At 47.5% G+C, this 26,369-nt stretch overlaps 1 pseudogene; it reads right to left on the minus strand.

The window, feature by feature from the left end:
• LOC122939296 overlaps positions 1-26,369 on the minus strand; it is a 359,170-nt pseudogene that overhangs the window by 164,140 nt on the left and 168,661 nt on the right.

Raw genomic sequence — 26,369 nt, forward strand, 5'->3', positions numbered from 1 at the left:
TAAAAACTGCATAAGTGTACTACTGCAACTGAAAACCTACCAAAGTAAAAGTTGTGAGTTGCATCTTACCACTGTCTACCTCATCATTACTACCTATGGTTGTACCACCATTAACGGTATTGGCGTCACAACAAAATCCATCAAAGGACTGCACCCTAAGCACCCTTAACATCAAGGGCACCTCAACCACCATCTTGGCTGATGCTTCCTACCACAGACCGTGCCCCAGAGGATTTCATGCTTTCCACCTCAACACTGTGCTGCCAGCCCAGGGAGGCTTTCTGCTAACCGTGAGTAAACTGATGAACTGTGTGTTATATCATTTGACCCCTGATCGGTCCACCGTGAACCTCACGTGTACCCCCTGCGACTGGCTGGTTGCAATAGGACATGTCCTATCTTTGGTGGTGCGGAGGCACGGACCTGAAGGCCCACAGAAGCACTTCCCAGTGTTTCCATGGGCTTCCGATCCGTGCCTTCACACCGCAAAAGATAGGACATGTTCTATCTTTTGCCATATTTTGTGGATCACGGACCCATTCAAGTCAATGGGTCTGCACTGCAGCACAGAGTTCACACTGCCGGCGCACGTGTATTGCAGACCCACTGTTTGCGGTCCACAATACGGGCACCATGGCCATACGGTCGTGTGAATGAGCCCTAAGAAACTGCTGAATATCATTTCTAATAGGGCAGACACCCCATGAAATGATGCTGTACCTATTTGTACTTGGTTGTCATTTGGGACAGGACTGAAGCCGGATCCCGTCAGTGTGATTCGAGTACCGCCGTACAGGGATCCATATTGTGGGGAGATGCTGTTCACTTCCAAAATATATGCAACGGACGCTCCATCATTCATGCTGCAACAAAACAGAGGCAAGCTGTAATATGGCCACTGTATTTATATGAAGCCATGTAGAACCCTATTCACACTTGTATAAAGCATTACAATGAGCTGCAATACCAGCTATAGCCCATGAACAGGGGTGGCGCTGTTTTTTGCAGGTTCCTTAGTGGTGGGATAGGATAACAACTGCCAGTATTTGTAAGAAAAGCGGCATTCCCAGAGGTTACCCACGGAAAGTATAATGGCTTAGATTTATCAAACTGGTGTAAGGGAAAAGAATTTGCCTTTCATTTTCCCAAAAAGTTATGAAAGATGAAATCTGATTGGTTGCTATGGGCAACTAAGACAGTTTTCATTTACACCAGTTTGATAAATCCTCGATATTCCATGTAGATGTGGCCTTTGGGAGCAGTCAGAGCCACGAGTCAAATGTTGAAGGGCAGCGTTGCTGGTCATGGAGCTGTCGGTCCTCCGTGCTAGAGTCCCATGAATGAACATGTATAGCTATTCTACTGACTGACTGGACTGTATCCCACCACGGCTGGAGAGTACGTGGGGGAGGATACATAGAGCAAAAACATCATCGAGGTGATCCCACAGATGCTCAATTAGGTTCAAGTCTAGGGAATTAGGAGGCCAGGATAGTAGTTGTAAGTCTTGGTCATGTTCTTCCAACGAATGTCAGACATTTCTAACAGTGAGACATGTCGCATCGTCTTGCTGGACGATCCCATCTGCCCCCAAGGAAGACAATCAGCATGTATGGGTGTACATGATCTGCAAGGATGGATTCATACCCAAATATATTGAGTGCCCTCCACATAGATGAGTGGGCTCAGAGAATGCCACAAAACATTCTCCAGACCATAACATTGCTACCACCAGTTTGTGTTCTTCCAGTGGTTTCAGGGTGGTTGTTTTTGGTTTATAAGGAGTTCTGACACCCAGCACCTCTACAATCAGCGATTTGAAGAGGCTGTCGAGCTCCTGTTCGCTTGAATGGGACTGAGCAGTGCGTAGGCCTGGAAAAGGACGTGGCACTGACTTTTCAAACAGTTGCTAGGGAGGGGAAAGTGTGACAAAACCAATCAGATATATCCTGAGGATAGGTTATCAATATTAACCCCTTTAATGGCTCATTCAGTTGGTAATGTGGGCGTGTTGCAGTGACAGAGTTTGAGGTGGCCCCAATGCTATGCTGGGTCCCCTGGACACAGTCGAGGTGTCACCACATGTTGCTGCTCTCTGAATGGAATGGTAAGACATGGTGCACCACAATGGGAAATACGTCCGGAGAGTCAGGGTCTGCAGTTAACTAGTGTTCCTTTTACTGGAGGAACTCAAGTGCAAAACAATACAGGTGAGGCATAGGACTGGCTTCTCCAGTCTCCTCCCTGGCAGAAAAAGGGTCCATGCTGAGAAAAGGCCTGAACAAGCTGTCCCTCTCTCTCAGAAGGCTGTTACTATGGACAAAGAATGGTGGCCCAGCCTCTGTAGCTCAGCATCCCCTTCTTAGTGTCTTCTTCTGGTCACCCATGCAGTCTGGCAGAGTCTATTCTTCTAAGCACTGATCCCTAACTGCATAACTCTAGGGGCTGTGACTGCTCTCCTTACATACAGTTTCTAGCAGTGGTGGAGTGGAGAAACTCAACCTAAACAAATACAAAGTTACAATTTTCTGTCTCTAATAGACTTGCAATGCCTAATGGCAATGACACAGCAGTTTTTATGGACAAAAACAAGTCTTTAGACATAATAACAGAGCTAAACAAGGCATCCAAAAGGTCTGCTTGGTTTTGATAGTAAACAACTCTGGCTTTTTCCCTGCAATACCGACTCTTTTTTAAACCTTAGTGTAATTGTGGAAAATTACTAGCTTCTCATTATAAGGCTACTTTCACACTAGCATTAATATTTTCCGGTATTGAGATCCGTCATAGGGTCTCAATACCGGAAAAAAAACATTTCAGTTTTGTCCCCATTCATAGTCTATGGGGACAAAACGTAACTGAACAGAACGGAATGCTCCAAAATGCATTCCATTCCGTTTTCATACCAAAGAGCAAACCGCAGCATTCTGTCCTGGGATGCGGAGCAAGACGACAATAGAAAACGGATCCGTCCCCCATTTACTTTCAATAGAGTTCATGACTGATCCGTCTTGGGTATGTTAAAGATAATTCAACCGTGAAAGTAGCCGCTAGTGTGAAAGTAGCCTTAGCAAGAAAGTCCCAAACATCTTGCAATGTTCATTAACCCTTTTAATAGTGCTGTGCAAATACAGTGCAAATGAACAGGATACATATCACAACAAACATATGAAATGCAGTTACACAGTATTAAACAGTGCAAGTTAAAGGGGTTATCTAAGCCCTATAATGCCCCCCCAAATGCCCAGGCCCTTCACACAGATTGCTCCCCGCACGGCTGCCGCTGCATCTGGATGTTTTGATACTCGCCACGGAGGGGTGGTTGGAGGTGGCCAGCCAATAGCAGACCGCAACAGAAACAAGCTTCCCTAGCATCGTGGGTGGCGCTAGGGAGGCTCGTTCCCGTCGGGGCCTGCTATTAGCTTCCCCCCATCAACGGATGTTTTGATCCGTGCGACGCGGAGATGCAGCAGCGGCTGTGTGGGGCCCAGGCATTTTGGGGGCCATTATAGGGGTAGGATAACCCCTTTAACCCTTTAAAGTCAAATAAATTAAGAAGTTGATGACTTTGCATAGGGGATACAGGGGCAAATGTCCACAAATGTCCAGACTTCAAAGTACCCCTGCTCCAGTGCACTACAATATTATAGTGCTTGTCTTCAACACCTGACCTGATGCTGTTAGTTAGGGTCAGGATTCGCATCTGCAATCCGGAAAATGCCCCCCCATTAAGACCATCTGAGTAAGGTCAAACCAGGATAGTAACATGTCTGAAATACGCAGACGTCATATCACAAGAATAGGTTAAATACCTGGTTATTGCAAATCCATAATTTCCGACTTGTACCATGATGTTGTATGTTCCGGGTGGAAGTGCAGGCAGAAGACATCTTATATTGGTTGGTGTCCACTCCAGAATTTTGCACGTTTCATTTGCAAATAAAACAGCGCTGTCTTCTGACTGATTTAGGAAGTTAAAACCTGAAATGGTGAGAGTTGTATTTCCCAAAACACTACTGGTTCTTGGTTCAATTCCAGTGATGGTTGGTGCCAAGAAAGAGGTAAAATTGAAGGCATTTGGTAAGGTGACATTAAGTCCATTTGTGAAAACAATAAGATCAGCGTTGCCTTCTAGCCCCTGAGAAAAAAAAAACATTCATGTAATATGGCCACAGCTTAATTTTTGTATTTCACCGCACAAGCCCTCTACCCCTATGGATTTACTAAACAGAACTTAGATTATTGTACGGTTTTATGAGGATTTAAAGGAATTATTTCATCAATACAACCCCTGTCCATATATTGTATTAGGACGTCACAGAAGGTGCTTCCCCCACTTGGTAACCCCCCCCCCCTCCCCCTTTATTAGCCGGAGTAGAAAACCACAAAAAAAAAAACTGCATTTCAAGACTATCCGTTTTTGCTGCAACTGTTGATTGTCTATGGCAGACATCCTCAAACTGCGGCCCTCCAGCTGTTGCAAAACTACAACTCCCAGCATGCCCGAACAGCCTACAGGTATCAGCCTACAGCAGGGCATTGTGGGAGTTGTAGTTTTACAACAGCTGGAGGGCCGCAGTTTGAGGATGCCTGGTCTATGGCTACAGTCACAAACTGTTTGCAGTGTCCCTTTGCAATTAATGGCAGGAACCCCCCCAGTACATATGTGAAACATATCCATAGACCCCATGCACCTGACAAAAGCCACAACAGTGTCCTTTTGCCCTGCATAGGGTTGTTATACACTGGTATTCATTTTTTTCAGTTGTATGGAATAGCACAGTCTGTTGCGTTATTCCGTACAGAGTAATAGCACAAAACTAGTATACTGCATGGTATATGTCTTTGCAACATGAAGTGTATGGTGATGTATACCACTGTATTCCTATAAAAACGTTGGAGGTAAATGTCTAGAAATCGTCTCTACATATTCCTCCAACATACACTGCAAACACAGCGTGAGTGGACTGTTAACTGATTTTACAAACTTTTATATGAAACTGTGGCTCCAAAAAAATATCACTTGTAAATAGGAACAAATGCAGTGACCCAGTGGACCACTGCTAAATGATTAAACACTGTCAGATATTTAACTGATGTTTTCTGGCTTTATTTCATTTCAAACTGTTCCTCTGTTGTTTGCACTGAATGTAAGCCTGAATCATAGGGTTAATATCCATTCCCTGGAGATAGTCTACAGGAAGGAGCAGGTCCTAACCTTTGGGCTTGGTTCTTTTCTGTGGAGTGGTTAGTTAGAGGGAATTGCAGTTTAAGCAGCCTACATAAACTGCAATCCTGTGGCATACACAGTCAGCATTTTTGAGACCCAGGAAAGACGCCACAGAGCCAATGAGACTCAGAGTAGAAAATAACTATTGAGAATGTAGATCGGCCAAAAAGGATGGTGGGTGGAAGTAGTCTGTGAAGGTAACGCCTCTTTATGGCTTCCGAACTTCACAGCCCTTTGGCTGGGCAAACAGGCTTCCGGCTTAAAGATCATACCAGTGTAATAGACTGTGTTTCTGTCTTACGGTCTACACCCCGCAGTGGGAATTGTAAACATGTTTTGTGAGAACTGTACCCCTAGGTTGGATTGGAAGGTAGAAAAGTTTGGAAGGGCACCACATCAGAGAGAAGGCTACATCAAGGGTGTTCCCCCGGGGGAGAACTACACTTATTATCCTGTGTCCCCTCTTTACTGTAATTGCCCTGGGAATGAGGGAGAGGGACACCATGAACATCGGGACTAATACCACCCTTATCATCATTGTCACTCCCAACTTCCTTCCTGACGCACTTCCCTCCAGGCGTGTTGCACTACCATCAAAAGCAATGCTGACAGGATAACAAGTATAACACTTACCTCAGAGGTACGGCATTTAATCAAACTCAGATTGGCAAAGACCACGGCACATCCATTGCCATCAAGTTCTACCACAGAGTTCCCACTAAATCCAGAGCCATGAATTGTTAATAATGTGCCCCCTAGAAAGAAAGCATATTTTCAGTGTTAATGCAGTGAAGCAGGGAAGAAGGGCATCTGATAGTATAATGTACCTATACTGTATGGACAACTGCTTGAGGTTCTCCCCTGTTCCCCTGAACATAAGAAAATGCACTCACCTGTCCATGGTCCTGCTGCTGATCCATTACCAACCACTTCAGGTCCCTGCAGGACTAGGAAGTGGCTGTATCCCAAGATCACTGCAACCAGTCACAGGCCTCAGCAGTCACAGAGGCTATAAAGGGGTTGTACCATGTCAGACATTCGGGGCATATCGCTAGGATGTGGGTCCCACCTATACTTAGAACAGAGCCAGCAAAGTGCAGCAGAACGCACCGTGCATGTGCAGCCGCCCTACATTTATTCCTATGGGAGCGTCGAAAATAGCCAGGCAGTATGCTTGGCTATTTTCAGAAGTCCCATTAAAAATCAATGGAAGGCGCACTGTGTAAGCTCAGCCACCGCTCCATTCACTTCTATGGGGCTGACGGAATAGCCGAGCCAACGCTTGGCTATTTTCGGTGCTCCTACAGGAATGAATGGAGGGTGGCTCCGTTATAAGTATAGGTGCGGGTCCCAGAGGTGGGACCTGCACCTATCAGACATCGGGGGCATATCTGAGAAATATGCCCCCAATGTCTGTGATGGTACAACCCCTTTAATGGTACCTCACTGCTGTGATGCAGCATTCAATCCACTGTGACCTGTGATTGGCCGCACTGGGGACCCGGCACAGAGCAGTGGCAGGATCGTGGACAGGTGAGTGGGGTTTTTCATGTTCAAGCGGTTGCCGGCTCCGAGCCTGGACAAGCCTTTAATGCACCATCTTGTGCTGAGTGATGCATTTATTACAGTAAAACCTAGAGGTTGGTTAGATAAAAAATTAACATTTTTAATTAACAGATCTTAAGAATTGAGATCAATAGTGAAAATAATATCCGTATAGACAAATAGGCATTGTTGTCCTATGATTACAAAGAGGGGTCCTTTATCTTGTCCATAGGTCGTGTGAGCTGAGGCCTGTGTCCTACTGTTCTAGAGGGATCCTGAGTTTGGTACTCCCCATGTTTTCTTAGTCTATCCTAATAGGTAGAGTTGAGCGGACACCTGGATGTTCAGGTTCGGCCGAACTTTAAAAAAAAGTTCGGGTTCGGGACCCGAACTTGACCCTGAACCCCATTGAAGTCAATGGGGACCCAAACTTTTGGCCTCTAAAATAGCCCTGGCAAGAGCTAGAGGGCTGCAAACAAATGTGGATAAGGAAATGAATTAAAACATAAAAGACCTTTAAAAAAATAAAAAATAGGAATGATCTAGGAGGAAGAGGTTGAGGAGGCGGTGTAGGTTCACGTGGCAGTCTTGGTAGAAGCGGCGGTGAAGGAGGAATAGGTAGCCAACACAGATGTTTTATTTTGCATTTTACATAGGGGTATCCCCCAAAATATTGGGACATATAAAAAAAATAAGTGCACTTGAGTACAAGGATGGATAGTTGAGGCTGTTAGAACTCTCTTTTCTACACAAGGTACAGACAAGTCTTGTGGGATCCAGGCCTGGTTCATTTTAATAAACGTGAGCTTGTCCACGTTGGCTGTGGACAGGCAGCTGCGCCTGTCTGTAATGACCCCTCCAAGGCATACAGGCATACAGGGCAAGTTCTAGCCATGTGGACAATTTGGAGACCCAGAAGTTGAATGGGGCAGAACCATCAGTCAGTACGTGTAGGCGTGTGCACACATACTGCGCCACCATGTTGGTCAAATGCTGCCTCCTGCTAACACGCTCCATATCAACAGTTGGAGCCGGTTGTTGCAGCAAGGTGACAAAGCTTTTCCACATGTCGGCTATGCTAAACCTGCCTTCTGAGGTGCTGGCGCTGACACAGCTGCTTTGGCGTCCTCTTCCTCCTCCCCTGCCTTCACCTTGTGCTTCCACTTGTCCCCCAGGCTTAGTCGGGAATGCTCTCAGGAGCGCCTCTACCAGACCTGTAGTCGCGCATCTTCCTATCACGCTCCAGTGAGGGAATTAAGGATGGCACATTGTCTTTGTAACGGGGATCCAGCAGGGCGGCCATCTTCCTCCTCCTCATCCTCCTCCTCCTCGTCCTCCAGTAGTGGGCCCTGGCTGGCCAAATTTGTACCTGGCCTCTGCTGTTGCAAAAAAACCTCCCTCTGAGGCACTCCTAAAAGACTGGCCTGAAAGTCTTAGAAATGACCCCTCTTCCTTCTCCTCCTCCTCCTGGGCCACCTCCTCTTCCATCATCGCCCTAAGTGTTTTCTCAAGGAGACATAGAAGTGGTATTGTAATGCTGATAACAGCGCCATCGCCACTGGCCATGTTGGTGGAGTACTCGAAACAGCGCAACAGGGCACACAGGTCTCGCATGGAGGCCCAGTCATTGGTGGTGAGGTGGTGCTGTTCCGCAGTGCGACTGACCCGTGCGTGCTGCAGCTGAAACTCCACTATGGCCTGCTGCTGCTCGCACAGTCTCTCCAGCATGTTCAAGGTGGAGTTCCACCTTGTGGGCACGTCTCATATGAGGCAGTGAGTGGGAAGGCCGAAGTTACGCTGTAGCACAGAAAGGCGAGCGGTGGCAGGATGAGAACGCCGACAGTGGTCATAGGCGGCCCGCACTTTATGCAGCAGCTCAGATATCTCGGGGTAGTTGTGAATGAATTTCTGCACCACCAAATTCAGCACATGCACCAGGCAAGGGATGTGCGTCAAACTGGCTAGTCCCAGAGCTGCAACGAGATTTCGCCCATTATCGCACACCACCAGGCCGGGCTTGAGGCTCACTGGCAGCAACCACTCATCGGTCTGTTGTTCTATACCCCGCCACAACTCCTGCGCAGTGTGGGGCCTGTCCCCCAAACACATCCAGTTTCAGAACGGCCTACTGATGTTTACCCCGGGCTGTGCTGAAGTTGGTGGTGAAGGTCTGTCGCTGACTGGATGAGCAGGTGGTAGAAGAGGAGGAGGAAGCCGAGGAGGTGGCAACAGGAGGCAAAGAATGATGTCCTGCGATCCTTGGCGGCGGAAGGACGTGCACCAAACAGCTCTCCGTCTGGGGCCCAGCCGCCACTACATTTACCCAGTATGCAGTTAGGGAGATATTGCGTCCCTGGCCGTGCTTACTGGTCCACGTATCTGTGGTTAGGTGGACCTTGCCACAGATGGCGTTGCACAGTGCACACTTGATTTTATCTGATACTTGGTTGTGCGGGGAAGGCACGGCTCTCCTGGAGAAGTAGTGGCGGCTGGGAACGACTTACTGTGGGACAGCAAGCTACATGAGCTGTTTGAAGCTGTCTGTCTCCACCAGCCCAAATGACAGTATTTCAAAGGCCAGTAGTTTAGAAATGCTGGCATTCAGGGCCAGAGATCGGGTGGCTAGGTGGGAATTTACACTTTCTCTCCAAGGTTTGGGAGATGGAGAGCTGAACGCTTCCATGTGACGTGGTGGAGATGCTTGGTGACGGAGGTGGTGGTGTTGGTGGCACATCCTCTGTTTGCTGGGTGGCAGGTACCAACGTTCCTCCAGAGGCGGAGGAAGAAGCCGAGGCAGCAGCAGAAGAGGGAGCAGGAGGGGCCTGAGCCCTTTATTGGTTTTGAAGGTGCTTACTCCACTGCAGCCCGTGTCTCGCATGAAGATGCTTGGTCATGCAGGTTGTGCTAAGGTTCAGAACGTTAATGCCTCGCTTTAGGCTCTGATGGCACAGCGTGCAAACCACTCGGGTCTTGTTGTAAGCACCTTGTGTGAAGAAGTGCCATGCCAGGGAACTCCTTGAAGCTGCCTTTGGTGTGCTCGGTCCCTGGTGTCGGTGGCCAGTAGCAGGCGAACGGTCTTTGCCACAGCTGCTCTGCTTTTGCACCCTGCTCCCTCTTTTGCTGCGCTGTTGGCTCGGCCTCACCACTGCCTCTTCCTCCAAACTCTGAAAGTCAGTGGCATGACCTTCATTCCATGTGGGGTCTAAGACCTCATCATCCCCTGCATCGTCTTCCACCCAGTCTTCCTCCCTGACATCCTTTTCTGTCTGCACACTCCAGAAAGATGCAGCAGTTGGCACCTGTGTTTCGTCATCATCAGAGACGTGCTGAGGTGGTATTCCCATGTCCTCATCATCAGGAAACATAAGTGGTTGTGCGTCAGTGCATTCTATGTCTTCCACCCCTGGAGAAGGGCTAGGTGGATGCCCTTGGGAAACCCTGCCAGCAGAGTCTTCAAACAGCATAAGGCTACTTTCACACTAGCGTTCGATCGGATCCGTTCTGAACGGATCCGATCATAATAATGCAGACGGAGGCTTCCGTTCAGTACGGATCCGTCTGCATTATTTTAGCATATAACAGCTAAGTGTGAAAATAGCCTCGTACGGATCCGTCCAGACTTTCAATGTAAAGTCAATGGGGGACGGATCCGCCTGAAGATTGAGCCATATTGCGGCATCTTCAAACGGATCCGTCCCCATTGACTTACATTGTAAGTCTGGACGGATCCACACGCCTCCGCACGGCCAGGCGGACACCCGAAAGCTGCAAGCAGCGTTCAGCTGTCCGCCTGTCCGTGCGGAGGCTGAACGCCGCCAGACTGATGCAGTCTGAGCGGATCCGCTCCATTCAGACTGCATCAGGGCTGGACGGCTGCGTTCGGGTCCGCTCGTGAGCCCCTTCAAACGGAGCTCACGAGCGGACCGACGAACGCTAGTGTGAAAGTAGCCTAAGAGACTGCTGCATGACTTGAGGCTCAGACAGGTTCCCTGATATACACGGGGGTGATGTGACAGACTGATGGGCATGGGTTTCAGGCGCCATCTGTGCGCTTTATGCAGAATACTGAGTGGGAGATAATGTGAACGTGCTGGATCCACTGTCGGACACCCAATCGACTATCGCCTGTACTTGCTCAGGCCTTACCATCCTTAGAACGGCATTAGGCCCGACCAAATATCTCTGGAGATTCTGGCGCCTACTGGGACCCGAAGTAGTTGGTTCACTAGGACTGTAGCTGGGCCCGAACGGCCACGTCCTCTCCCTGCAGCAGTGGCTCCACCAACACCACCACCATGACCATGACCACGTCCCTTATTAAATTTTCCTCATGGTTAGTGTTCCGTCAAGCAAGAAATCAAAAATAAAAGGAACGGTATATATGGGTTGGTTAATGACAGATTCCCAGCAAAATTGATTTATTTCAGCTACTTCTAAATAGGTTTGGTCACACACAGATAGTGTCACAGCGGTGTATATGGGCTGGTTAATATTACAGATTCCCAGCAAAATAGCTTTAGTTCAGTTACTTCTAAATGGGTTCTGTTACACACAGATTGGGTCAGAGCTGTATGGCCTGAAGACAAGCGTCAGATCATGCAATGCTGTGCTGGTGCACTGCAATTGCGGCAAAATGGCAGCCGATGACCACTGAAAAAAGTGTCTGAAAAAAACGCTCAGGGCAGGCACAAAACCTGTGTGCTCTGCACCCACAAAAGATCGATTATTCTCAGCTGTAGATGTACAGAATTTCAGGACTTCGTTGTATTTCTCCCTGCCTAATCTCTCCCTCACAGCAGCAGCAACCTATCCCTACACTAGTGAAAAGCAGAGTGACGTGCAGCGCTACGTGACTTCAGCTTTTAAGGAGGCTGGGTCACATGGTGCACTTGGCCAATCACAGCCATGACAATAGTAGGCATGGCTGTGATGGCCTCTTGGGGCAAGTAGTATAACGCTTTTTGATTGGCTGCTGTGCAGCCTTTCAAAAAGCGCCATAGAAATCACAGAACACCGAACCTGAACTTTTATGTAAATTTTCGGGTGGAAAAAATTCATAAAGTTCGGTACGAACCCGAATTTTACAGTTCGGGTTCACTAAACTCTGCTAATAGGGCATATAAAAAAAGGATATGTCTAACCTACAGCAGAGGATAACGGATCTACATGAATACCTGCAGGGCTTCCTGAGGACGGTGTTACTGAAGAGACAATGATATCATAAGTAAAAGTCATGTTTCCTCCATACGAGACTGCAAATCCACGTTCTGCGATGTACACAGTGATCGGGAATGTTCCAGCGCTTGCTTTCGGAGCCTGACAACGGATCTCATTATCTGTATGTAAAAATACACAAAGAGAAGCAAAATGAATCACAGTGAATACATAATACATGACATGTGATAGACTCGGGGTTGCACCTAGCCTTTCTGCTGTCTGAGGCGAAAACTGAAACAGCGCCACCCCCAATGTCAATTTCTTAACATAACCCGTTTGTGCTCGGATCGGCTCATTACGAGAGGGTCCCCTACCTAAGCCTATATTCCCCCCCCTACCTAGAAGCAGCAGAGTTATGCCGGAACTGCTTATCGAAGGGTAGCCTAAAGGGGGCCACACCAATGATGAGTCCTGAGAAGAAGGGAGGGCTTCTGGGTGGGTCGAAAGCATTCGAACCGACAAGTGGGGGCAGGAGAGCCAGGTTTAAATAATTAAAGCCCCGCCTCCCCTCACACAAACACGGCACTCTTTAATTGCCTACCACTTGTGCTCGGATCGGCTCATTACGAGAGGGTCCCCTACCTAAGCCTATATTCCCCCCCCTACCTAGAAGCAGCAGAGTTATGCCGGAACTGCTTATCGAAGGGTAGCCTAAAGGGGCCAAAAGAACCATGCATAGGAGTTTTGAACGACTTTGATAACAGAAACTACAAAACCAAAACTCGGAAAGCCAGTGACATTTTGTATTAAGGATCCGGGATATAACGCATGGAACACGCGGAACTCCAACGACCCAACCGTTTGATTACATGTACTGGTACCTTATGCATGGACGCCGCAGCTGCTGCGCCCCTGTGGAAGGAATGTCCTGTGATCGAGAGAGGATCGACCCCTGAACCTGTTAACTAAACCCGAATGTGCTGAATACCTGCCAGGTATAGTTAACAGTGCTATAGGACAGGTTTAATTGAAAGTGGCAAAAAACCTGACGAAGCCCAATAGGTGAGTGATAGTCCCCCCGGCCAGCTGCCGGGTAGGTGTTCATATTTCTGAAACAGGCGCCAAGCTGTCTTGTAAGCCCTCAGGGTATTACTGGCCAAGGAATTGGCCATCAGTCTGTTAGCTATGGTGAGATGAGAGACTAGTCCCAGCGCAGCTGGGCCTGGTGAGGAATTGGCATTGGCAACCGATCTGCCCCATGACAAACCTGAAAGAAAAAGTGGAAACATTTTTTTTTTTTTTTTTTTTTTTTTTTTACAGAGAAGCCATGCGTGAGACTCTAATGGCAGAGTCATATGTGTAAACCTAAAACTGAGAAGCCATGCGCGATAGACTAATGGCGGAGCTATGCGCGAGAGACTAATGGCGGAGTCATATGTGTAAAACTAAAACTGAGAAGCCATGCGCGATAGACTAATGGCGGAGCTATGCGCGAGAGACTAATGGCGGAGTCATATGTGTAAAACTAAAACGGAGAAGCCATGCGTGAGACTCTAATGGCAGAGTCATATGTGTAAACCTAAAACTGAGAAGCCATGCGCGAGAGACTCTAATGGTGGAGTCATATGTGTACACCTAAAACGGAGAAGCCATGCGTGAGAGCCTCTAATGGTGGAGTCATATGTGTAAACCTAAAACGGAGAAGCCATGCGTGAGAGACTCTAATAGCGGAGTCATATGTGTAACCTAAAACGGAGAAGCCATGCGTGAGAGACTCTAATGGTGGAGTCATATGTGTAAACCTAAAACGGAGAAGCCATGCGTGAGAGCCTCTAATGGTGGAGTCATATGTGTAACCTAAAACGGAGAAGCCATGCGTGAGAGACTCTAATGGTGGAGTCATATGTGTAAACCTAAAACGGAGAAGTCATGCGTGAGAGACTCTAATGGCGGAGTCATATGTGTAAACCTAAAACGGAGAATCCATGCATGAGAGCCTCTTACGGCGGAGTCATATGTGTAAAACTAACACGGAGAAGCCATGCGTGAGAGACTCTAATAGCGGAGTCATATGTGTAACCTAAAACGGAGAAGCCATGCGTGAGAGACTCTAATGGTGGAGTCATATGTGTAAACCTAAAACGGAGAAGCCATGCGTGAGAGCCTCTAATGGTGGAGTCATATGTGTAAACCCAAAACGGAGAAGCCATGCGTGAGAGACTCTAATGGCGGAGTCATATGTGTAACCTAAAACGGAGAAGCCATGCGTGAGAGACTCTAATGGCGGAGTCATATGTGTAAACCTAAAACGGAGAATCCATGCATGAGAGCCTCTTACGGCGGAGTCATATGTGTAAACCTAAAACGGAGAAGCCATGCGTGAGAGACTCTAATAGAGGAGTTGTATGTGTAAACCTAAACGGAGAAGCCATGCGTGAGAGACTCTAATGGCGGAGTCATATGTGTAAACCTAAAACGGATAAGCCATGCGTGAGAGACTCTAATGGTGGAGTCACATGTGTGCACCTAAAACGGAGAAGCCATGCATGAGAGACTCTAATGGCGGAGTCATATGTGTAACCTAAACGGAGAAGCCATGCGTGAGAGACTCTAATGGTGGAGTCATATGTGTAAACCTAAAACGGAGAAGCCATGCGTGAGAGCCTCTAATGGTGGAGTCATATGTGTAAACCTAAAACGGAGAAGCCATGCGTGAGAGACTCTAATGGCGGAGTCATATGTGTAACCTAAACGGAGAAGCCATGCGTGAAAGACTCTAATGGCGGACTATATGTGTAAACCTAAAACGGAGAAGCCATGTGTGAGAGACTCTAATGGTGGAGTCACATGTGTACACCTAAAACAGAGAAGCCATGCGTGAAAGACTCTAATTGTGGATTTTTATTTTATTTTTTAAACTATAAACCACTTACGCAGCTCCAGTATGGGCACAGCTCTGAGTACGAGCATGAAGAGCATGGTATAACGCAGGTCACCTGCACGGACTAACTAACATCCTGTGCCTAAATGACCCCCTTGGAACCTTCTGTACGGCCGGCAGCAGGAAGCCAGCCACCGCCTATGATCTGCTCCCCCTGACCGAGCCTGGTACTCCTTCCCCCGATCCCTGCCTACCTAACGGCACGGCGGCCCGTGCCAGACTTTATTGAAGATGAGGAGCGGGGAAACGGTGTCCTGCACCTTTACCTCCAGCCGCGTGGGGAGCTCACGCTGCTCCCTGGCAGAGTGCACCAGTGCGGGGGAGCCCCCTCAGCCAGGGCCGACCCACCGCCGGCTGGACACTCGTACCACGTGGGGAGCAGCGCCGCTCCCTGGCGATGTGCACCGGATCAGAGGGAGCCCTTCCTTTACCGTGAGCCCCGGCCCTCGCCGGTTTGAATCGTGTGCCGCGTGGGGAGCCACATAGCTCCCTGGCATTATGCGCCGGCGCGGGAGTGCCCCCCCTAGAGGCTGGTTATTGTGACTGGAACCCGCTGGGAGACTGAGGTCTGACCGGACCTACCTGTGACCGAGAAGGCTGACCCCCCAGGCCGTGGCTGACCCGCGTGCGTAGACGTGACGCAACTACCTGTAGATGCCCACCCAGTGCCTGTAATCAACGGGAGTGCGACCAAGTCTGTGGATGTGACCGACTGGCCCCTGTAGTCGTGAGGGGACCCTACCTCGGGAGTAGCGGTAACGGACCATCGCCTGTAGACGTGGTAGTATTACCTCACGAGTCTGTTGACATGAGACTAATGCCTGCAGTCGTGGCAGGCCTTTATAACGAGTCTGTAGTAGTGACAGACTAATGCCTGCAGTCGTGGCAGGGCTTTATAACGAGTCTGTAGTCATAACGGATTTGTGCCTGCAGTCGTGGCAGGGCTTTAGAGCGGGTCTGTAGTCGTGACAGACTGATGCCTGCAGTCGTGGCAGGACTTTATAACGAGTCTGTAGTCGTGACAGACTGTTGCCTGCAGTCGTGGCAGGGCTTTATAACGGGTCTGTAGTCGTGACAGACTGATGCCTGCAGTCGTGGCAGGACTTTATAACGAGTCTGTAGTCGTGACAGACTGATGCCTGCAGTCGTGGCAGGGCTTTATAACGGGTCTGTAGTCGTGACAGACTGTTGCCTGCAGTCGTGGCAGGGCTTTAGAGCGGGTCTGTAGTCGTGACAGACTGATGCCTGCAGTCGTGGCAGGGCTTTATAAGGAGTCTGTAGTCGTGACAGACCTGGCAAAGCAACATTCCTATCTATACCATTTTTTTTATTTATTTTTCTCCCCCCCCACCAAAGGCCACGACTGTAGGCGCCACCCTGTAAGAGATGCGCCAGAGGCCTGGCCATAATAGTCCACCATCCCCCGTCCCCCAAGCCTATGCAGGAGAAAAGGAGGGGGTTGGCCCACGCCTGCAAACCCCTGACTCACCTGGCGGCCATGACAGCCACAAACCCCACAGTATCTTAAGTTAGCCAACCACCTGTGGACCTGAATAAACAAGGACAGACATGTGAATGAGCGCACGGTGGCTGGGTGACCCTTCACTCCTGCCACCGCTCCTTTGCTGTCCACCGGATTATTGCGACTGCGCCCGAACCAACCCCCTGACTCGCCGTATGGGCTTGCGGGCGGCCCGGCTGCGTGCGCAAAGTGACGTGGTCAGCCCCCCTTTTTGGAGCCCTCTTTGTATTTGATCCTTAAAACATATCCCAAATATATAATTTTTTTTTCATATTTTTTTTTTTTTGTTTGTCCTGCCTTAGTACCTAGCCACTGTGCCTGAGCAAGGAGCCCTGTACCTGGACTGCAGTACCAGTATGGGCCTGTAGGTGTCGCCCTCTATCAAGCCAGGGCCTGCTGGAGTGCAGCAAGCCAGTGAGCTGCGCTGAGGAGCCGACGGCCGGCGTGACCGCTGCTCTGGGTATGTGAAGGACGTGTGACCCGTCGCTGCTGAGCCACAGATGAGGGGTGCCCGCCTGGGGGACGCTGCACGTGGGAGCGGGGGTGCTTGGCGCGGGGCCTGGAGCGGATCGGGGTGCCTGTATCGGGGTGCCTGGAGCGGGGTGCCGGAAGCGATCGGGAGTGCGGGCAGTTGCCAGCGCGGCTGGGGCCCGGCGGCACGCTCGGCAGCCCCCCATGTTATACATAGCGAGACGGGTGTGCAGCCACCCTGCCTACCTAATCACCGAAGCGACGAGCCCGACGCAGCCGACCACCCGATTCTCCAGTGACGCACGCACTTCTCTGGCACCAACCCACGAGCCGATTCGAAAGCATTCGAACCGACAAGTGGGGGCAGGAGAGCCAGGTTTAAATAATTAAAGCCCCGCCTCCCCTCACACAAACACGGCACTCTTTAATTGCCTACCACTTGCCACAATGAAAGCGCTCATTGCCCATGGCCTGTCTGCTGCCCCCCTCTTGCCCCTACCTGGTGCTGCCTGAGGCCTCACTGGTGGTGCACCCCTGGATAGACTACATAAAAGTATCAATAAAGGAGTTGAATTAGCAAGTCAGTCCCGTTTGAAAAGGAAAATTCCCTATTAATAAGGTAATTGTCGTAGGTTCAGCTTTAGACAAAACACAGCGGCCACTACAGGGGGAATAGAGTATTACAAGCTGTCCATTGAAATTAATCGGTGACCATGTAATACTTTGGAGTGCCAACTTCACTAAGGTTAGAGCTGTTCTTTGTGAGATACTCTCGATGGGTCCCCAACTATGGAATGGGATCGTTCTGAGACAACACATTTAATGTAATTTATTTTTACATTATTTAGGGCAGTTTGACTTACCTCTGAGGGTAAGAATGGTGCAAGTAAGGTTTCCAATTGTCACATAGGTTGTGTCATTGGCGGTGCTGTTAGAAAATCCAATCCCATTTATTATTAATACCGCATCTTCTCCATTGACGGCTGAAAAATATGGTTATCAACTTAGTGCTTTGAACAACTCTTAAAGGAGAACACCGCTTTTGGACAACAAATTCCTACAGTCCACATGTAGGAATTTGTTTTTCATCATCCATGTGCAATGCATTGTGGGAGTTACACAACAAGAGGTGACCGTACACAGATTCGTTCTGCACAAAGATGCTTATATTGGGGGGGGGGGGGGATCAGACGATGACCTAATGTGTATAGAAGCCGCATAATAGACAACCTGCAATCTTGATAATTTTTTTCTAATTTATATTCCAATGCTTTTCGCCATATTTACCTGTATTAATAGAATAGATAAGTGGTGTTTGTTTTACATCCCAGCTGTAGTCACAGTTTCCAGAACACTTTGAAGGGATTCCATTTATGTAGACTTCCACCTATGATGGATAGCATGGATTTATTGTTAGAAATGATCCCCCGCCAAAAAAGAATGAATGAATTACTGTACAAGTTAGTACGTTGTCCTATTTCCATATAACCACATCTGTTTGACATATCCATAGCCATAACCATAGGTCTGTCATTAGTTCCGCCCATCAGGTAGGTACTGTTCATCCCTGGGTGTCCTCCTCTCACCCCCACAGCTCGGTGATCACCTCATTAAAGTTTTTTTTTTATAAGATTTAAAAAAATGGGTACAGGCCAAAACCTTACTCATCCTTTAAATGTGCTGCAGCTCCGGCCCCGACCGCACATTGATTATGTGACCACTGCAGCCAAACACTGGCCTCATGAACTACGTGTGACGGCTGAAGGCAGTGATTGGCAGTAGCGGTCATGTGAACTATGGACATGGTGTGATTATTGCTTTACCAGCGGAGACCAGAGAGACTGAGACCAGAATAGGAGCACTGGAGCAGCTGAACATCTAAAAGGTGTGTAAGAGGTTTTTGTTTATTTTATGCTGCCCCTGTTTTGTGCACCTTTTTTTAAAAAATCTCAAAAATCCTATTTACCATACATATATGCTTCATTTAAATGTTCATTCACATTGCTCAGTAAATTCTGAGAGACGGTGACAGGAAAAGTGACCTGGGATTGTTATATTTCCCCAAGATACCTCTCATGTGTATGAGGTTCCAGGAGGTATATATCTCTTCCAGGGAAAGCTGGATGAGATCTAAGGAATCCAGCAAAGCTGAGTATCTTTAGCAAAGAGTAGTCTGCTCAGGGCTTTGTAAAGTCCTGTTTTGGGGCCTGGATTTTTATGGAATGACTTTTACATTGTTTGTTTGCATCAAAGTAGACATTTGAGGTAAAATACGTTAATGTAATTTTGCTTGAGTGGTCGGTAGTAAACCACTTGTATAGTCAGGGAGACTTGTATATTTAGTAAGCGCTCAGCAGAGCAGTGGTTGGTTTGTGTTTTGGGCCCGAATGTAAAGGCTATACGTTTACTTGAATGAAGAACAGTCCAAACCTGAAATGGACTCCTGCGTCACTGTCTCTGACGGCATTTGATACCATTTTGCCGACCGCTACTGAACTAATTCTCACAATTCATAAGTAACCTTTTCACTAATAAGGCGTCCTTTCCCCAGGGCCCCGTATAGGAGCACATTCCTTGTGCCTGTACAGAAATCTCGCCCTGTCATGCAGCTTTCCATATCCCAATTCCCTATATTCCCTGTCCATTTACTGCTATTATATCCCTGTCTTTTACAAGCCTTAGTAATATATAAAATAATATTATTTTCCATACCTGTGGCTTTGTGTTTGGTGTTCTCACTAAATCCCCAAACAGGTGCTGACGAAACAGGCCTCCGCTAGTTACTTTTACTGCTGATACTTGAGCAGCTACACCGGTCACCTTGGAATCATTGACCTGAATACAACACATGGCGAAGACTTAGATTTTTATTTTATTTTTTAAAAATAATTAGGCCTCGTTCACATCACCGTTTCTCCTAAAGACCCCATAGATGGGTCAGTTCGGTGTCCACTCAGAACATGATTTTTGAGCAAAGACGAAACTGACCCCATTATAGTCTATGGGGTCTTCAGGCTCCGTTACGCTCAGTTAGGTCTCAGTTATCTGCAGAATCCGTCCTTTCCGTTCTCCTGCTCCTCAACGGAGCCGGAGAACGGAAAGGAGAAACGGTGATGTGAACGAGGCCTAAGACCTTCCTTCTCACAAACCATACTCTAGCTGTAGGGTAACTGGCTGCAGCAGAAGCCCTCCTCCACTGTTCTGTCTGCAATAGAATATGAGGAGTGCCCCCCTATAAGATACTTATTCCTTTCACATTTGTCTAAGGGTACTTTCACACATGCGGCAGAGGAATCCAGCAGGCAGTTCCGTCGTCGGAAACTGCCTGCTGGATACAGCAAAAATTATGCCAACTGATTGAATTTTAAGACTGATCAGGATCCTGATCCGTCTTACAAATGAATTGCAAGAACGGATCCATCCGGCATTATCACATTCCTATGGGAAAAAATGACGGATCCGGCATTCAGGCAAGTCTTCCGTTTTTTTGTCCAGAGATAAAACCGTAGCATGCAGCGGTTTTATCTCCATCCTGATCAGTCAAAAAGACTTGAACTGAAGACATCCCGATGCATCCTGAACGGATTGCTCTCAATTCAGAATGCATGGGGAAAAAACTGATCAGTTCTTTTCTGCTATGGAGCCCCTAGGACGGAACTCAATGCTGGAAAAGAAAAACGCAAGTGTGAAAGTAGCCTAAGGCGATAAAGCAATAACGATTGATATGTGTAATAACATTATAGCAAATAATGATAAACAGCAGCTCAGCACTGAAGGAAGAGGCCATCTCCAATATAGATTTAGCAGAGCTGTATTTGCCATTTATTAAATTTGTAACAGTAACATTTGCCCCCCCCCCCCCCACCGATGGTTAACCTAAAGCAAAAATATATCCCGATAGGTATATAAAACTCGCCGTACTCTCAACATTTTGGACAATCTCTACCTTTTAGAAGTGTCCCTTGACAATATACTGATCACAAAGTGCCCATGTGCTTTCTGTGGGAAACTTATCAGTAAGTGATTAATTTTCCTACAGCGCCACCACAGGGGTAATTATGCATAACACTGAACTCATTTGGCAATTGCGGACAAGAATAGGACATGCTCTATCCTTTCCACGAAGCTGTGCTGTCCACAACTGTTGTGGCTCCATTGATATGAATGAGTCTGCAACCGTTCCGCAAAATTGTGGAACGGGTGCGGAGCCATTCATACAGCTGTCTGAATGGTCCCTAGGAGACATTCTTTGTAGCCAAGAGATGAGGATCCTGAGCAGAGAGCCCCCCCTCTCCTCTATTAGAATTCCTGAGAGAGCATCTGTCAGCAGATTTGCACCTATAAAACTATGGGGCGTCATTTGTTCAGTGCCTTTTTTTTGTGACACAAAATGCATTTTGTAGTATTCTGTCACACAATGACATTCTGTGTCACAAAATGAACTCTGTGCCTCAAAATACAATTCAGTTAATTTTGTGACATAGAATTTAATTTTGTGACTTAAAATTCTACAAAATTAATTTTGTCTATACAACATACATTTTGTGTCACAAAATGCACTGTGAACAAATGGCGCCCCATATTCATTTGCATATATTAAAGCATCCCTTTTCTCAGCAATGCGGACACATATGAACATGGGACCAACACAGACGTCTTCAGCTGCCAAGCGCACATGTAACAGGTCAGCCAGTGTCATAGGTACAAAACTGCTGACAGATGCCCTTTTACGACGGTATGTTGAAAGTTTTTCTAAACTGGATAACCTATTGAAGACAATGTAACAGACAGGGCAGGGTGTTCCGCCTCTAGCTGGTGAGTCCCAGTGAAAGAACCAACAAGCCACTCAGCCTTGGTCAAGGTAGGTACAGTACATGGCTAGGACGACAAACTGAATCTTTGCCCTAGGTGATGGAAAGACAAGCAATGGCTATGCAGAATATGACTGTGCAATAAGACTGATATTTTATGCAACATGATATCCTCAGATCTGTCAATCTCAGTCCCAGCTCTGCTATATCTTAAGGTTAAACCAACAAAAATTACAAACCGGATTCCCAAAAAGTTGGGACACTATACAAATCGTGAATAAAAACTGAATGCAATGATGTGGAGGTGCCAACTTCTAATATTTTATTCAGAATAGAACATAAATCACAGAACAAAAGTTTAAACTGAGAAAATGTACAATTTTAAGGGAAAAATATGTTGAATCAGAATTTCATGGTGTCAACAAATCCCCAAAAAGTTGGGACAAGGCCATTTTCACCACTGTGTGGCATCTCCCCTTCTTCTTACAACACTCAACAGACGTCTGGGGACCGAGGAGACCAGTTTCTCAAGTTTAGAAATAGGAATGCTCTCCCATTCTTGTCTAATACAGGCCTCTAACTGTTCAATCGTCTTGGGCCTTCTTTGCTACACCTTCCTCTTTATGATGCGCCAAATGTTCTCTATAGGTGAAAGATCTGGACTGCAGACTGGCCATTTCAGTACCCGGATCCTTCTCCTACGCAGCCATGATGTTGTGATTGATGCAGAATGTGGTCTGGCATTATCTTGTTGAAAAATGCAGGGTCTTCCCTGAAAGAGATGACGTCTGGATGGGAGCATATGTTGTTCTAGAACCTGAATATATTTTTCTGCATTGATGGTGCCTTTCCAGACATGCAAGCTGCCCATGCCACACGCACTCATGCAACCCCATACCATCAGAGATGCAGGCTTCTGAACTGAGCGTTGATAACAACTTGGGTTGTCCTTATCCTCTTTGGTCCGGATGACATGGCGTCCCAGATTTCCAAAAAGAACTTCGAATCGTGACTCGTCTGACCACAGAACAGTCTTCCATTTTGCCACACTCCATTTTAAATGATCCCTGGCCCAGTGAAAACACCTGAGCTTGTGGATCTTGCTTAGAAATGGCTTCTTCTTTGCACTGTAGAGTTTGAGCTGGCAACGGCGGATGGCACGGTGGATTGTGTTCACTGACAATGGTTTCTGGAAGTATTCCTGAGCCCATTCTGTGATTTCCTTTACAGTAGCATTCCTGTTTGTGGTGCAGTGTCGTTTAAGGGCCCGGAGATCACGGGCATCCAGTATGGTTTTACGGCCTTGACCCTTACGCACAGAGATTGTTCCAGATTCTCTGAATCTTCGGATGATGTTATGCACAGTTGATGATGATAGATGCAAAGTCTTTGCAATTTTTCGCTGGGTAACACCTTTCTGATATTGCTCCACTATCTTTCTGTGCAACATTGTGGGAATTGGTGATCCTCTACCCATCTTGGCTTCTGAGAGACACTGCCACTCTGAGAAGCTCTTTTTATACCCAATCATGTTGCCAATTGACCTAATTAGTGTTAATTGGTCTTCCAGCTCTTCATTATGCTCAAATTTACTTTTTCCAGCCTCTTATTGCTACTTGTCCCAACTTTTTGGGGATTTGTTGACACTGTGAAAATTTGAATCAACGTATTTTTCCTTTAAAATGATACATTTACTCGGAATAAACGTTTGATCTGTCATCTACGTTCTATTACAAATAAAATATTGACATTTGCCATCTCCACATCATTGCATTCAGTTTTTATTCACGATTTGTATAGTGTCCCAACTTTTTTGGAATCCGGTTTGTATTAAGATATAGCTGAACACTCAGTCAAGCAAATCTACAGTAGGCCCTGTGAAATGGTAGGATGGTCTCCAAGTATGTACAGATGAAAAATGATGTGTATACCTGTAAGAGCGGCTGGTATCCTGTAGCCCTTAAGAACTTTATTTCCCATGAGTATCCTCTGCAGTTTTCATATGTTGATATGTAAACCTGGCCTAGTTCTGGAATGGTCTCTATTGCATATTTCAGATCGATGCTGGAGATGTCTACACGGAGATCTGTAGAGCAACCAGAGGATGGGGATTATTGCCGGACAGATCATAGACAATGTTATCATAAAACTATATGGCTTTATCCAATTACCAGGGCCTTAGGGGTGTGCAACCTGTGCCACCATCCAAGGTGCATCAATCACCCCTGCTGAAGGAGCACCACCGAAGAACTGACCCCTGAGGTTTGAGACCAACATAAATCATATTGGTAAGTGTATAGCAGTATTGTTTAGACACTGTATAGCACTGTTACTAGATTTCTAGATGTATGGCGCTGTTATTTAGTCACTGTGTGGTATTTAATTAGGTATTGCATAGTACTGCACACAACTACACCACACAGTATATAATATTTGCAGTGTATGGTGATGATGGCGCTATATAGCATGGTTATTTGGCTGACAAATGACACTTTTGCTTGGACACCATATAGTTAAATAATTATTATGAGGAACTGTATGGTATGTGTTTTACACTATATGAAGGAGAGGGCACCAACAGAAGCTACCGCACAGGGTACAGTCCAATGTAAGGTTGGACCTGTCAGTTATATTTATTACTATGCTGTAGGAGAGCTCCTGTTCTGGAAGACTCATGCCATCCACAGTGACGATATGTCCTACTAGATTCATGACAATTGACATGTAACCATACCACTTATTTCCTTTCCATAAGCTTGTATACTGAATGTTCCCCCGATGGGAGGGGATGCAGCCTGGGTCCGATTTATCTGGATCAATGTGCCTTGTGGCCAGGATGGTGTTGTATAGATGGCTGAATCTGCTGGGCTGCTGAGAATATTCTACAAAATAGGAATAATAATAATAAGTACAATACAGTAAGTATCATTACCAGGGGTCAGACCCCCACTAATGGCACATATCCGAAATTACATATATTATCGCTTATTGTACTAATGTTGTGCTTATTGTTCTTGTGCTGTTTTATATTATGTATGTATACCGCCTATTAGATGTACAGTTCTATGGTGCTCTCAAATAAATAATAATAATAATTGATTTGCATCTGTTCTTATAAGGCATCATGCGAAGCCTTGTGCACGGCTGGCTATATGGAGACAGACAAAGGCATCACGGCGCTACAGTAGACACTCCATGTGCTGCAGTACAGAGACCTAGACACTCCACGTGCTGCAGTACAGAGACCTAGACACTCCACGTACTGCACTACGGAGACCTAGACACTCCACGTGCTGCACTACGGAGACCTAGACACTCCACGTGCTGCACTACGGAGACCTAGACACAGCCGTTTCTACAGCCGGGCGAGGGGTGCGACCGCACAGGGCCCATCACTCTGGACAGAAGAGGGGGGCGCCGTCCTCAGGACAGCGATACAGATGAACGGTGCGGGGCAGGGGAGAGGCGTCTCCCTTGCCCGTTCCTCTGATAGGCTACATGCCCAGTGCCTGCAGCCTATCAAAGGCCGGTGCAGGCAGCACGATTACGTAATTGCGCGGCCTGAGGCGTACAGTGCGTGACACAGACCGGAAGAGGCCTGCATCGCTGACAGCAGCATAAGATAAGTATATGTATTTATTGTTTTTATTATTTATAGTATACTGTGGCAAGAAGGGGGGTGAGGGCCCTATATACTGGCACAATATGGAGGGGTACTATGGAGAAGAGGGGAAGCACTATGGGGGCCCTATATACTGCCACAATATAGGGGGGCACTATAGAGAAGAGGGGAAGCACTATGGGGGCCCTATATACTGCCAACATATAGGGGGCACTTTGGAGAAGAGAGGGAAGCACTATGGGGGCCCTATATACTGCCAAAATATGGGTGGGCACTATGGAGAAGAGGGGGAAGCACTATGGGGGCCACTATGGAGAAGTGGGGAAGCACTATGGGGGCCCTATATACAGGCATAATATGGGGGGCACTATGGAGATGAGGGGAAGCACTATGGGGTCCTACAGGGGCTGGGAAGGGGGGCAGGGGGGCAATTTCCCCCCAGGCCGCCCTAAGGCATGCTAAAAATGGCCGCTAGGCCATCTTTAACGCAGGACAATTGGCAGCTGCCCCGGTCCAGTTCTTCCAGGGGACCACCAAGCAGGGCCGTCTTTAACGCGGGGCAAAAGGGGCATCTGCCCCGGGTCCAGTTGCTCCTGGGGAGCCCAAGGCAGCTGCCTCTTGAGCCCCGCTGGCCATTCATAAATTAGCATCGGAGGAACAGGAAGCGGTGAAGGCTTTGTACTCACCACTTCCTGGTCCTCAGCTGTTGGCTGTGCAGGGCTGCGCACAGGCGTAAGGCGCTCTGTGACGTCACACTGTGAGCAGCCTTCACAGCACAGCCAACAGCAGGAGGATGCAGATCACGTTGGAGAAGAGAAGCAGCGGCATTCAGGAGCAGGAAAGGTAAGTGGTTTTTTTTTTACTGTATATTTATGAGGTTGTATATTTATTTACATTTATTATGGTGAGAGGCACTGGGGGCTGATGTAGAGGTTTATGGGGGCTGAAGAGAGGCTGCTGGGGGCTGATGAGAGGCTGCTGGGGGCTGATGAGAGGCTGATATGAGGCTACTAGGGAATGATGAGAGGCATGGGGCTCTAATCTGAGGTCTAATTGGGGTCTGATCTGAG

The sequence above is a fragment of the Bufo gargarizans genome, chromosome 5, assembly GCF_014858855.1.
Source record: "Bufo gargarizans isolate SCDJY-AF-19 chromosome 5, ASM1485885v1, whole genome shotgun sequence".
NCBI classification, from domain to species: Eukaryota; Metazoa; Chordata; class Amphibia; order Anura; family Bufonidae; genus Bufo; species Bufo gargarizans.